The sequence below is a fragment of the Aulonocara stuartgranti genome, assembly GCF_965226115.1.
Source record: "Aulonocara stuartgranti genome assembly, chromosome: 1".
Taxonomy (NCBI): domain Eukaryota; kingdom Metazoa; phylum Chordata; class Actinopteri; order Cichliformes; family Cichlidae; genus Aulonocara; species Aulonocara stuartgranti.
Window position 1 is genome coordinate 36,677,874 of NC_138939.1, and position 11,962 is coordinate 36,689,835.

Genomic DNA, 11,962 nt, shown 5'->3' on the forward strand with positions numbered 1-11,962 from the left:
ACTGACCTTCCATCCATAGATTCAGTCTCAAATCAGAATATTTTTTCTGCTCGACCAGCTGATGTTAAGGTGCAAAGTCGAACATATATAATGAGTACAACAACTTCATATATCACATTTTTTAAAGGACTGTCAGAACTTTTTTTTTTTACACATTAAAATTTAATCTCTCAAAAACTATTCCAAAATAAAAGCCTGATTTGTCACTGCGCTTTCTTATCGTCGAAATAAATCACGGTATCTGCCAAAGATACGTCAGAAAACCTCGCTAGTTAAAATATGAAAACAACAGCCCAGCACTCTGGCGTTTTTAAAAGTAGAATGGTAGGCAGAAGCTTCAGGTCTCAGTCCCCTCTCCTGACCTCACAGTTAGGGGTGGGTTTTTATAATCGATTCATCGATTAATGGGTAATGTTCATATGTAGATTAATGGTTTTCTTTCGTTTTTGATGTACTGCAGAATATTTTTATAAATCCCAGGCCAGGAAAACCTTCATGTTTTTCTGTGTTTTATCTTCAGCTACTTTGACACAAAGGTATCTGCTGTGACGCTTACACCTGTGATAAAGTCTTGCGTGTGTCAGCTTCCTTTTTATTGATACAAAAATATGTAAATGTACTGATCTGAATTATAATATTTCTGACTGTCAAAATTTCCCAGATTTAAATCGAATCGAATTAAATCGAATCGTGGATCGAATCGATTCGGGACCTTGTGAATCGGAATTGAATCAATTCTAGAAATCAGTGACGATACCCAGCCCTACTCACAGTTTGGACTCAGGACCAGAGGTGGAGCCAGACATTTGAAACACCTGGGGCTTAGCCCTAAAGGGTAGTATGCATGTGGGATTTTTTTTTTTTTTTTTTTGGGGGGGGGGGCTTAGAAATGACTGAAAGATTAATTGGCTCTGTTTTCAGTTTTGTTCAAAAAAAGAATGACTTCATATAGGGAAAAATATATATCACATATACAGGACACCTTGAACTAGTTGTCAGGGTCCTGGGTCTTCTGACCCAGCATTTTTAGTTCTTTGTGATTTTTGTATTATTGTACTTGTGTGTGATTTATTCTATGGTTTCTAGTTTTGATCCCTTGCCCTTCATGTCTCTCTGTGTCCCCTTTGTTCTGTGTAAGTCTGTGTCTGCATGTTTGAGTTTCCCTCTGTCTTTTGGTTCGAGTCCTCTGCCTTACTGGTTATGTCTCTGTTTCTTAGTTGCTGTCTCCACCGTGTCAAGTTCGCATCTCTGTGTCATAGTTCCTGTTTTACTTTGAAGGTCTGTGTCTTATGTGAATGTGTTCAGTTTATGCTTCCTTGTCTCGTCAGTTCTGATTTCCCCCAGCTGTGCTCTCCTTCTGTGTCTCATTCCCCTCGTTACTTCCCAGTGTTTTTAAACCCTGTGTTTCTCTGAGTCAGTGTCGCGTCGTACCCTCAACAAGCTGTGTGTTTTGCCTCCAGTTCAGTATTTCTGCTACAATGTTTTAGTCCACCAGCGTTTTTGTTTGTCTTTTGGTGAGTTTAGTTTAGTAAGAGGTTTTTCCCAGCAATAAAGCTGTGCTTTAAGTTGTACTTCTGTGTCTGAGTCCTGCATTTTGGATCCACCACTCCTGCTTGCCTGCCTGCCACACAGCGATTCATGACACTAGTTTTTTAATTAAGCAGCAAGGCAGAACAAAGTCGGGCTGTATCAAGACACGAGGACTAAACCCAAATTCAACCAGACACAGAACTGATCCGGAATTAAAACAGGACTATAACAGTTCAAAATCAGGAGTACTGAGGACTTAACCAAGACAGAACCACAATCAGAACTAGATGATAGTAGCACTAAAAATCATCATAGACCTGCACTACACTTATTTTTTTAATTCTACCAAAGTCCACTATTTAGATTGAGAAAAGTTTATATAATTATTTAGCCTTGTTGTGCAAACAAGCCTGCAAAAGTTAATAAATGTAGAATTTGAAAAATAGCAAACCTAAAAAGAAACACTAGGTACGAGATACATGAGGACCTATGATACGGTGATACTTTTGGTAAACAACCATTTTACTAACATGTGTGTCTCACCTGCTCTTGTTCCACCTGTTCTGTCCTCATTCTCCATCTCCCTCTCTGTTCCTCTCTCTCCCTCTTTGTGCTGACAATCATCAAATATACAGTTGAAACCAGATATTTATGTACTCTTCAGATCAAAACACAAACACTTTTTTAATTGTAACATCAAATCAGACTAAATGTTTATTTTTTTTAGATTGATAAATATAAAAACATATTTGTTAACTTTAAGAGTAAAGAGAGAAACTATCTGTATTTCTTAATTGTAAATGGCACCAAATTGTATTCAAATTGAGCCACACTTATGGAGCTCCACAATTCTGTTCCTGGTGTTTTGGTTGACATCTCTTAATTTTCCCATGTCACAGAAACAGGCTCTGTGTTTTGCCTTATATGCATCCACAGCTGTGCCACCAATTTACTCACATGGACTCTACTAACCAATCAGAAGCTTCTTCAGCTCAGAATGGAATCGTCTGCAGTTTTCTTATTAATGAACAATAAACTTAGTGTACATGTACTCCTAAATTTGACGAAAGTGATAAAAAATAGAAGCTCTGTCTCTCTTTATTCTGACATTTAACTAATTCAAAAGATATTTCAATATTTATTTATCCAAAACAAAACAAGTTTACTCTAAATTGATATTGTACAGTAAAAAAAATGTTCTTGTGTTTTCCATAAAGTGTATGTAAATATCTGGTTTCAACTGTGAATGTACTGCTGTGTGTTGAAGTTCCTCTTGTTTTGCATAGAAATATACTGAACAACATACAAAGCATAATATATAAAATAACATCTACCAGAGTTTTTTCTTTGAAAGAAGCTCCTTATGTCCATTCTTGTATATCAGTGCATTACTGAAACCGATTTATTTAGCCGTGGAGGGTAACAACTGAAAATATGAAATAAACACACATGTAAGCTAAGACTCTCTAAAGAAACAGCATTGTTGTTGTTCCGCTTTTCATTTCGCCGTTTGTTGATTCACTTAAAGACCAAGTAACGTAATATGGGTCAAGTGATCAGTCTGATATCAAGCTTTCGTGATTCACCGTCATATTTACATTATTTGTACAGTACGGATGATTTGCTTTGGTACCTGGTCGAACTTCAGTTCTCCTCTGTCTTCCTGGCTGCGTTTCTCTAACAGCGCACTCGTAGGCAGCAGCTGCCCCGCCCCGCTTAGTGCCTGAGCTCGGATCATACCAATATTAGGGGGGATTTACGCACAGTCGTAAATTCCCACAGTGTGCGCTATGTGCTTCGAATATTGTGTGTAGTTTTTTGCTTTATACAGTTGTCAGCCAGGCATCTAACTATGAAAAAATTACACTCCAAAAGACCCCGGGCTTCTGAAAAAACCACCCGGGCGTAAGCCACCCCCCGCTCCACCACTGCTCAGGACACAAATGATTTCTTCTTTTAAGGTTAGGCTCAAAATGTGCCTTTTGTCAACCCATGCTTCAGTTATGCTGTCATAGTCTGTATTTGCTGGGGGACTTGCCATGATGCACGGAGCACTACTTCTCCTCTCTGTCTCTCACTCCCATCGTGTTTATATACTGTGCTGACTCAAATTTCAAAGTTTGAGGTTTTCCTGTAATGTTTAGGGCTTTTCCATTGTTTAATATTGTCATTCTATCATAAATTTAAAAAAAGATTGTCATTGTGTGGTTTATTCTTCATATAATTTGTAACACATACGAGTATATATGAATAACAGTCTATTAGCATCCTGAGATCCAGCACCCTCATTTGGAAATATTCCATTTAGTCTTTTCCTTATACATCATTCAAAACATTTATATTAAAATGTAAATCTTTTCATTTAAAAATGATGACTTTGCTTTATGGTGTTAAATAAAACTATTCTCACCATACTAGGACATTAAAAGATAAAATGGATGTAAGTAACGGCTTCGTACTCAAAGATTACGTTTAGTTTTTATCATTATAAAGGCAGCTGTGCTGTGCAGCCTGGTGTGAGCTGAAAACATAATGCTATGGTTATGGTCGTCTTCTTTAGAGATGGTCCACATTTACAGGTGCATTTGGTGCAGGATGTAATTATAGTGCAATCACTGATGATTGGCTGCTTTTGGAAGAGGGCTGTGCAGGAGTGTCTAAAATTTGGGGCCTTTTTCCTTATTGACTCTCCCTGACTATGAGGCTTTACAGAAACACGTACCATTGCTAAGCTAACTGCAGAGGATACCTACAATAAGGTGACTGTTCAAGCACACCTGACATGTGTCTGACCTTGTTTGATCTTAGACTGGACAAACATTGCTCCCCCGATGTCAGCGGGAAACAACTAACAGAACTGAACTTTGAAAAACCCTGTTTGTGTGTCACCAAATACCGTTTTAATATTTTTTTTTTAGCAGAGAATGCAGTGGTTTAATCTTTAGATTTCTGGTCGGTTTGTCAAGATAGAGCCTCTTTGCAAAAGTGCTTCGATGATGTCTGCCCAGCTCAGTCCCACCGCCGACAAAGCGCAGGCACAGCTGCCATAACCCCCGCAGTACACTGACTTCATTTACTGAGGTTATATTTGTCGGGTTTTTATTTCCTTATCTGTCCTACGTGTTTCAGTCAACAATTCTGAATTATAACTAACATTAAAAACATGTTTAAAGAGGAGAGCGAGCAAATAAATCTGATTAACAGCCGATCTTTGGGTTTTTGTTCAGTAATCAGCGTGACCTGCGTATAAACGCATAAAAGAAATAACGTTGGTGTTTCTGTCATGTAGGAGTGGGCGATAGAAATGATATACGATAGAAACAATATAAATTTGGCCAAAGATAGAGATTTTGACTATACCGCTCTATCGGGATAGCACATGTGATGATGTCATCAAGCTGCGCCTGTTTTGGTCAAAAGCATGGCAGTGTGGCTACAACCATTATCATCTGCAAATTATTCCGGGCAACAGTCATAGCAAAGAGATGAAGCACTTTTGGAATATGGGGAAAGCCAAAAACTGCGCTTCCTCCACTTCCGTAACATTGATTCATTAATGTTGAATTCTCTCGCAGCTGCTCTATTCCCATGTTGTTGCAGTATATTAATAACTAACCCTGTATTGTGGATGAATAATCTCAGTTGTTCTCCTGACTGAAGTTTGGCCTGCTATGCGATTGCATTTGTCCCTGACCACCAGAATCCCTCACGTTAACTTTTAATGAGTGGAAAAAAAGTTGTGGTTCATCCTCCAGCTTCATTGTGCTAATGTTATGCTAACTTAGCTGTGTCGCTAGCAATTGTAACGGAGCGAAGGTGATTTTATTTCCACAGTGTCTTTTTTTTAAAGGAAGGAAACCTTCCTCCAAACGGACAGAGCAGTGGAGCTGCCAAGGGAAAGCACACGATTAAAAAACTGTATAATTAAAATATAATTTATTATATTTAAATAGTTAAAAATGCAAAATGAATTAAAACAACCTTGGCCAAGGGGTAACACAATAAAAAGCAATAAAACACAACATTAAAAGTCTAGTGGCATCCGCCACGATATAAAAGTCACAAAGAACTAAAAAAGTCCAGCGAAGTGATGTAAAAGGGAAACCCAGCGGAGTCCTCGCCTTCCTCCCCGCATTCCGCGTCCTGGTACGCTGAAGAAAGGGAGGGAGCGGCAGTCACTATTCTTTTCGGCAATTTTCATTCAATAAAAGGGGCTAAGTCGAAGACTTACCCCGGGTGGGCAGAGCTCTCAACTCCGCCGGCCGCTTCTTTAAAACTGCAAATCGGCACCAGCTGTCTCGCCGCCTCTGCTCTCCCGCAGTGCACAAGCTGGGCTCTCGTTACTACTGCCGTCCGCCTGTTCGCTCCGCGTCCCTAGTCGCTGGTGCTGTCCGTCCTCCTCGAACGCCAAGCTCCAACCCTCTTATGTGTCACTCAGCACTCTGTAAATTACACTGCCTTTCCTCTCAGGTGTGTCCAATTAGTAAAAATGGGGAAAGGCGGAGTCTCTCCAGGACAATTTGACGGTATAACCAAAACATGCAATCTAAATAAAACACTGCACAAAATATAACCAGTACATGCAATATAAAAATATAAATAAGTACACTTCACATTAAAATACAGCACAGCAAAACAACATCCGTCCTTCCCTGGATGACATCCCCCCACACTGAAATATTAGCAGTCCCTGCTAATGCTCCATCTCCCTATAACGCTCTGGTGGAATCCCACGCGTGGTCCTAATGGACCGTCTAAGGGACATACCTGAATCACTCTGGTGAGGTGACACACAGTCAGTAAGGGGTAAAAACCCATAAAACACTGGCGCTGGGAAATCCGAAGGGCCTGTGGTTGGCTCCTCCGTAGGAGGGGTAAAGTCTGTTTGAGGAGCAATGCACACTTTTAAGGCATTCCTATGTAAAGTTTGTATATTACCCCCCTTTTCTGGTTTGACCTTATACGCTAAGCCCGCATCTCCCACCTGTTCCAACACCACATATGGCTCAGGAGACCACCAGGAGCACAGTTTTCCTTCGCCCTGTCTGTTTCGGTCACGTACCCAGACTCTCTCTCCGGGCAACAATGGGAGGGTACAGCCTCTTTTCTCATACTGGCTTTTGTGTTGGGAGGCCGCACTATACATCCTCTGCCCAGCCAAACGGTAAGCTAGGGAGAGTTTCTGTTGATGAGAATACACCCACTCACTTACATCCTGCCTCGCCTGCTGGGGGGCCACGCCTAACACCACGTCCACAGGAAGTCGCAAGTGTCGACCAAACATCAAATAGGCAGGCGCATAACCTGTGGAACTATGGATAGTATTATTATAATGAACGAGTTCCGGCAGATTTCCTACCCACTGGCTCTGCCTAACTGATTCTAGGGAGCGGAGCATGTTCAATAGGGTCTGATTGAAACGTTCTACACTACCATTCCCTGCAGGGTGGTAAGGTGTCGTACGGCTTTTGGCTATACCATAGGTATCACAAAGCTGTTTCATTAATGCAGATTCGAAATTAGACCCACGGTCGGGGTGGAGTCGGCCTGGGCAACCGAACGGCTGTATCACATACAGTGGGGCAAAAAAGTATTTAGTCAGCCACCGATTGTGCAAGTTCCCCCACTTAAAATGATGACAGAGGTCAGTAATTTGCACCAGAGGTACACTTCAACTGTGAGAGACAGAATGTGAAAAAAAAAATCCATGAATCCACATGGTAGGATTTGTAAAGAATTTATTCGTAAATCAGGGTGGAAAATAAGTATTTGGTCAATAACAAAAATACAACTCAATACTTTGTAACATAACCTTTGTTGGCAATAACAGAGGTCAAACGTTTACTATAGGTCTTTACCAGGTTTGCACACACAGTAGCTGGTATTTTGGCCCATTCCTCCATGCAGATCTTCTCGAGAGCAGTGATGTTTTGGGGCTGTCGCCGAGCAACACGGACTTTCAACTCCCGCCACAGATTTTCTATGGGGTTGAGGTCTGGAGACTGGCTAGGCCACTCCAGGACTTTCAAATGCTTCTTACGGAGCCACTCCTTTGTTGCCCGGGCGGTGTGTTTTGGATCATTGTCATGTTGGAAGACCCAGCCTCGTTTCATCTTCAAAGTTCTCACTGATGGAAGGAGGTTTTGGCTCAAAATCTCACGATACATGGCCCCATTCATTCTGTCCTTAACACGGATCAGTCGTCCTGTCCCCTTGGCAGAAAAACAGCCCCATAGCATGATGTTTCCACCCCCATGCTTCACAGTAGGTATGGTGTTCTTGGGATGCAACTCAGTATTCTTCTTCCTCCAAACACGACGAGTTGAGTTTATACCAAAAAGTTCTACTTTGGTTTCATCTGACCACATGACATTCTCCCAATCCTCTGCTGTATCATCCATGTGCTCTCTGGCAAACTTCAGACGGGCCTGGACATGCACTGGCTTCAGCAGCGGAACACGTCTGGCACTGCGGGATTTGATTCCCTGCTGTTGTAGTGTGTTACTGATGGTGACCTTTGTTACTTTGGTCCCAGCTCTCTGCAGGTCATTCACCAGGTCCCCCCGTGTGGTTCTGGGATCTTTGCTCACCGTTCTCATGATCATTTTGACCCCACGGGATGAGATCTTGCGTGGAGCCCCAGATCGTGGGAGATTATCAGTGGTCTTGTATGTCTTCCATTTTCTGATGATTGCTCCCACAGTTGATTTTTTCACACCAAGCTGCTTGCCTATTGTAGATTCACTCTTCCCAGTCTGGTGCAGGTCTACAATACTTTTCCTGGTGTCCTTCGAAAGCTCTTTGGTCTTGGCCATGGCGGAGTTTGGAGTCTGACTGTTTGAGGCTGTGGACAGGTGTCTTTTATACAGATGATGAGTTCAAACAGGTGCCATTCATACAGGTAACGAGTGGGGGACAGAAAAGCGTCTTACAGAAGACGTTACAGGTCTGTGAGAGCCAGAGATTTTCCATGTTTGAGGTGACCAAATACTTATTTTCCACCCGAATTTACGAATAAATTCTTTACAAATCCTACCATGTGAATTCATGGATTTTTTTTTCACATTCTGTCTCTCACAGTTGAAGTGTACCTCTGGTGCAAATTACTGACCTCTGTCATCATTTTAAGTGGGGGAACTTGCACAATCGGTGGCTGACTAAATACTTTTTTGCCCCACTGTACTTCCACAAAGCCTTTACTGTAGTCTCTGCTGTTTGGTTTATTGTAGGGATAGCCCAAGCGAACCGCGTAAACAGATCAGTCACCACAAGTATATTTTGATAAGTGTCAGTTGGTCGACCTAAGGACAGGAAATCCATGCTTACAACCTCCAAAGGGTATGAGACCGAAATAGGGTGCAGTGGAGCCCTAGGTTCTACCCTCTCCTTTTGTAGACTACAGGGGACACAACCCAGATGAAACTGATGTACCTGCGCTTCCATGTTAACCCAGTAGAACCGCTGCCGTATCCGAGAGAGGGTTCGATCTACCCCCGCATGGGCAGCAGCCTCATGGATCTTCCGCCACACCTCATGGCACCTGGAACTAGGACACACAACTTGATAACGAGTCTCCTGGGTATATTCGTCCGACACTTTACGGCACAGTACTCCGTCTTTAATAAAAAGTCTTTTTTGCTGCTGTAGGAGTCGCCGCACACCATGCGACAATGCCTGACGTTCTGACTTTGTGGGTGCGACCTGAGCTTCCAGAAGTTGTTTTACCACTTGAATATCCGGATCGTGAACTTGTGCTTCTACCCAGTCACTCCCCTCTACCTCACAGGTCAATTCAATGGCTGCTGAAGTGACTCCACGCTCTGATCCAGCCCCCTCCAGGTGCTCTGCTGGGACAGTGGGGAATCGAGAAAGGGCATCAGCATTAATATTGCTCTTACCCGAACGATACTTGATCTCGTAGTCGAAAGAGGCCAGCTGGGCAACCCAACGTTGTTCTACTGCGCCCAAGCGAGCAGTCTGTAAATGGGCCACAGGGTTATTATCAGTATACACAACGAATCGTGCACCAGTCAGATAGTCTTTAAACTTTTCGGTAACTGCCCACTTAAGGGCTAACAGCTCCAACTTGAAGGAACTATAGTTCGCGTCATTCCGTTCCGTGTGGTGTAAGCTTCTGCTGGCGTACGCTATTACCCTTTCTTGACCTTCTTGAACCTGCGCCAGAACGGCTCCCAACCCGCACCCACTGGCATCAGTATACACCAGGGGTGCCCAATCCCGGTCCTCGAGAGCTACCGTCCTGCAGCTTTTAGATGCATCCCTACTCCAACACAGCTGAATCAAATGAATGGCTTGTTATCAGGCCTTTGCCAAACACGATGGCATGCTGAAGAGGTAATCAAACCATTTGATTCAGCTGTGTTGGAGTAGGGATGCATCTAAAAGCTGCAGGACGGTAGCTCTCGAGGACCGGGATTGGGCACCCCTGGTATACACAATAAAGGGAAGGGAGTAATCTGCGTATGCTAAAACAGGTGCTCGCGGACACAAAACGTCTGTAGTAGCCAGCCAGGCCCAAAAAGGATCTGACTTGTCTGATGGTATCAGGGACCGGCCAATCCATCACTGCAGAAATCTTATCAGGGTCTGGTCTTACACCATACTTATCCACTACATGCCCCAGAAATTTCACCTCCTGTTGCAGGAACTCGCACTTGTTCGGCTGTAACTTCAACCCATGACGCCACAGCCTCTGAAACACTTCATCTAGATGCTGTAAATGAGACGAAAAGTCAGGTGAATAAATGATAATGTCATCTAAGTACACCAATAAAGACTCTGCAATCTGTCCACTCAAACAGTGCTGCATCAGGCGTTGAAATGTAGCGGGTGCATTGCACAGACCAAACGGCATCCGCTCGAACTCAAACAACCCGACTGGGGTAGTAAAACTGGATGACACAATCACGTAGCACAACATTATATACCAGGTCGCCCAACTTCAGTAACCCTGCAAACGTCACTGCTGTTTAGTTTTCTGTCTTCATTTATGTTGGAAGTGATAGCAGAGCTGTACATTTGAATTAGTTTCAAAAATCTCTCAGTCAGAACATGGCACCCCCAAAATGGTGCTTCAGCACCCCCAAAATGAATCAAAGCACCCCAAAGATTTTTTACTCTTTTTTTTGACAATAGTTTTGCTGTTTGTGTGACACACTACTAAAAATATAAAAATCATTCAGTACTTGGTTGAGACGTAACATTTTAACAACAAAAGTATAGATAACCCCCTCCCACCACCCAAAAAATGGTTTGTTCCAGCTCGCCTCTCCCCTACTCTGGCTCTAGCGCTGTTGCTGCAAGAGCTATAGTGGCTGAGACGCAGCTGAGTGGAGGTGTGAGCATCTGGCTTAAAACAAGACATATTAGCTGCATTTAACCTTCAGTTACTCTTTATATAGTTAGGTAGGAGTCAGGCCATGTTTCTTTTTAGCTGAAAAACATTACACCAGGTAACCTGCAGTGTTGAAAACTTGTTTCCCGACTATGTTTGCTACCCTACAATCCGTCCTGCTCTGTAGTAAAATCAGCTACATTTGACTGTCCTGTTGCTCCCATTGACATTTATACAGACTATTTAAAATCTAAAACTTAACATTGTCCGTAGCCTGCTGCTGTTACCACTGTCCTGTTTGAAATGGAAAGAGAGAAGCTGGTTATTTTGTCATATGTGCCAATATGATACCCAGAAGCAACATTCAGGTAAAAGTGTAAGAACAAATGATCTGTCAACAAAGGATAATGTTGGATCAGTGTTTCAATATTTATATCTTTTATTAGATGTACATGTGGTTGGGTTATTTGCCTTTTGGTTGAAAGTACACTGAGAGAGGACTTTTTTTTTTTACTAGTGATCTTAATAATATTTTTTTTTCACATTAATGTAATTTTTTCATCTAATTGAATACAATCTATTTGTGTATTATTGTCAGTCCAAAGAGGGAAAGAGGTATGGGGGGAACATGAGGAGAGAGTACAAGGTCAGGAAGAACCAGGTATGAAAACAGACAGGGAAGAGTGACAGGCAAAACAGAAACTGTTAACCTGCTTGAGAGACTTGACCACCAAAAGTGACAGATTTGCCAACCTCAAGGTGAGGTGACATGGTTTAAAATAAAATAAAAAATCTTCAGAGTCATAGTAGCATCTGCAGTAAAGATCTTTTCATACATTGTACCATAGGCAAAGTTGCCTCCATTTTTATAATTTTTTTTAATCAATATTTTGTACATTTGTACATTTCAAGGACTCTATTTTTGGAGTGTATTTTTATGTATCTGTATTATATTATACATACACTTTAAAAGTGAATCTCTGTCCAAAAAATGCACTCAGTTTACTTTTTACTCACTATGAGCATCATTCATTATTCTCCCGCAGTAATTAAGGTTAGGATATGTATTTTTTTTAT

At 42.0% G+C, this 11,962-nt stretch overlaps 1 long non-coding RNA gene across 1 annotated transcript; it reads right to left on the bottom strand.

The window, feature by feature from the left end:
* Positions 1 to 2,088: 2,088 nt before the first annotated feature.
* Positions 2,089 to 3,208, bottom strand: LOC309697136. Its single transcript, XR_014273758.1, has 3 exons — positions 3,164 to 3,208; positions 2,865 to 2,956; positions 2,089 to 2,143 (listed from the first exon to the last, which is right to left on the bottom strand). It is a non-coding gene; the product is annotated as an uncharacterized lncRNA (long non-coding RNA).
* Between the last annotated feature and the right edge of the window lie 8,754 nt (positions 3,209 to 11,962).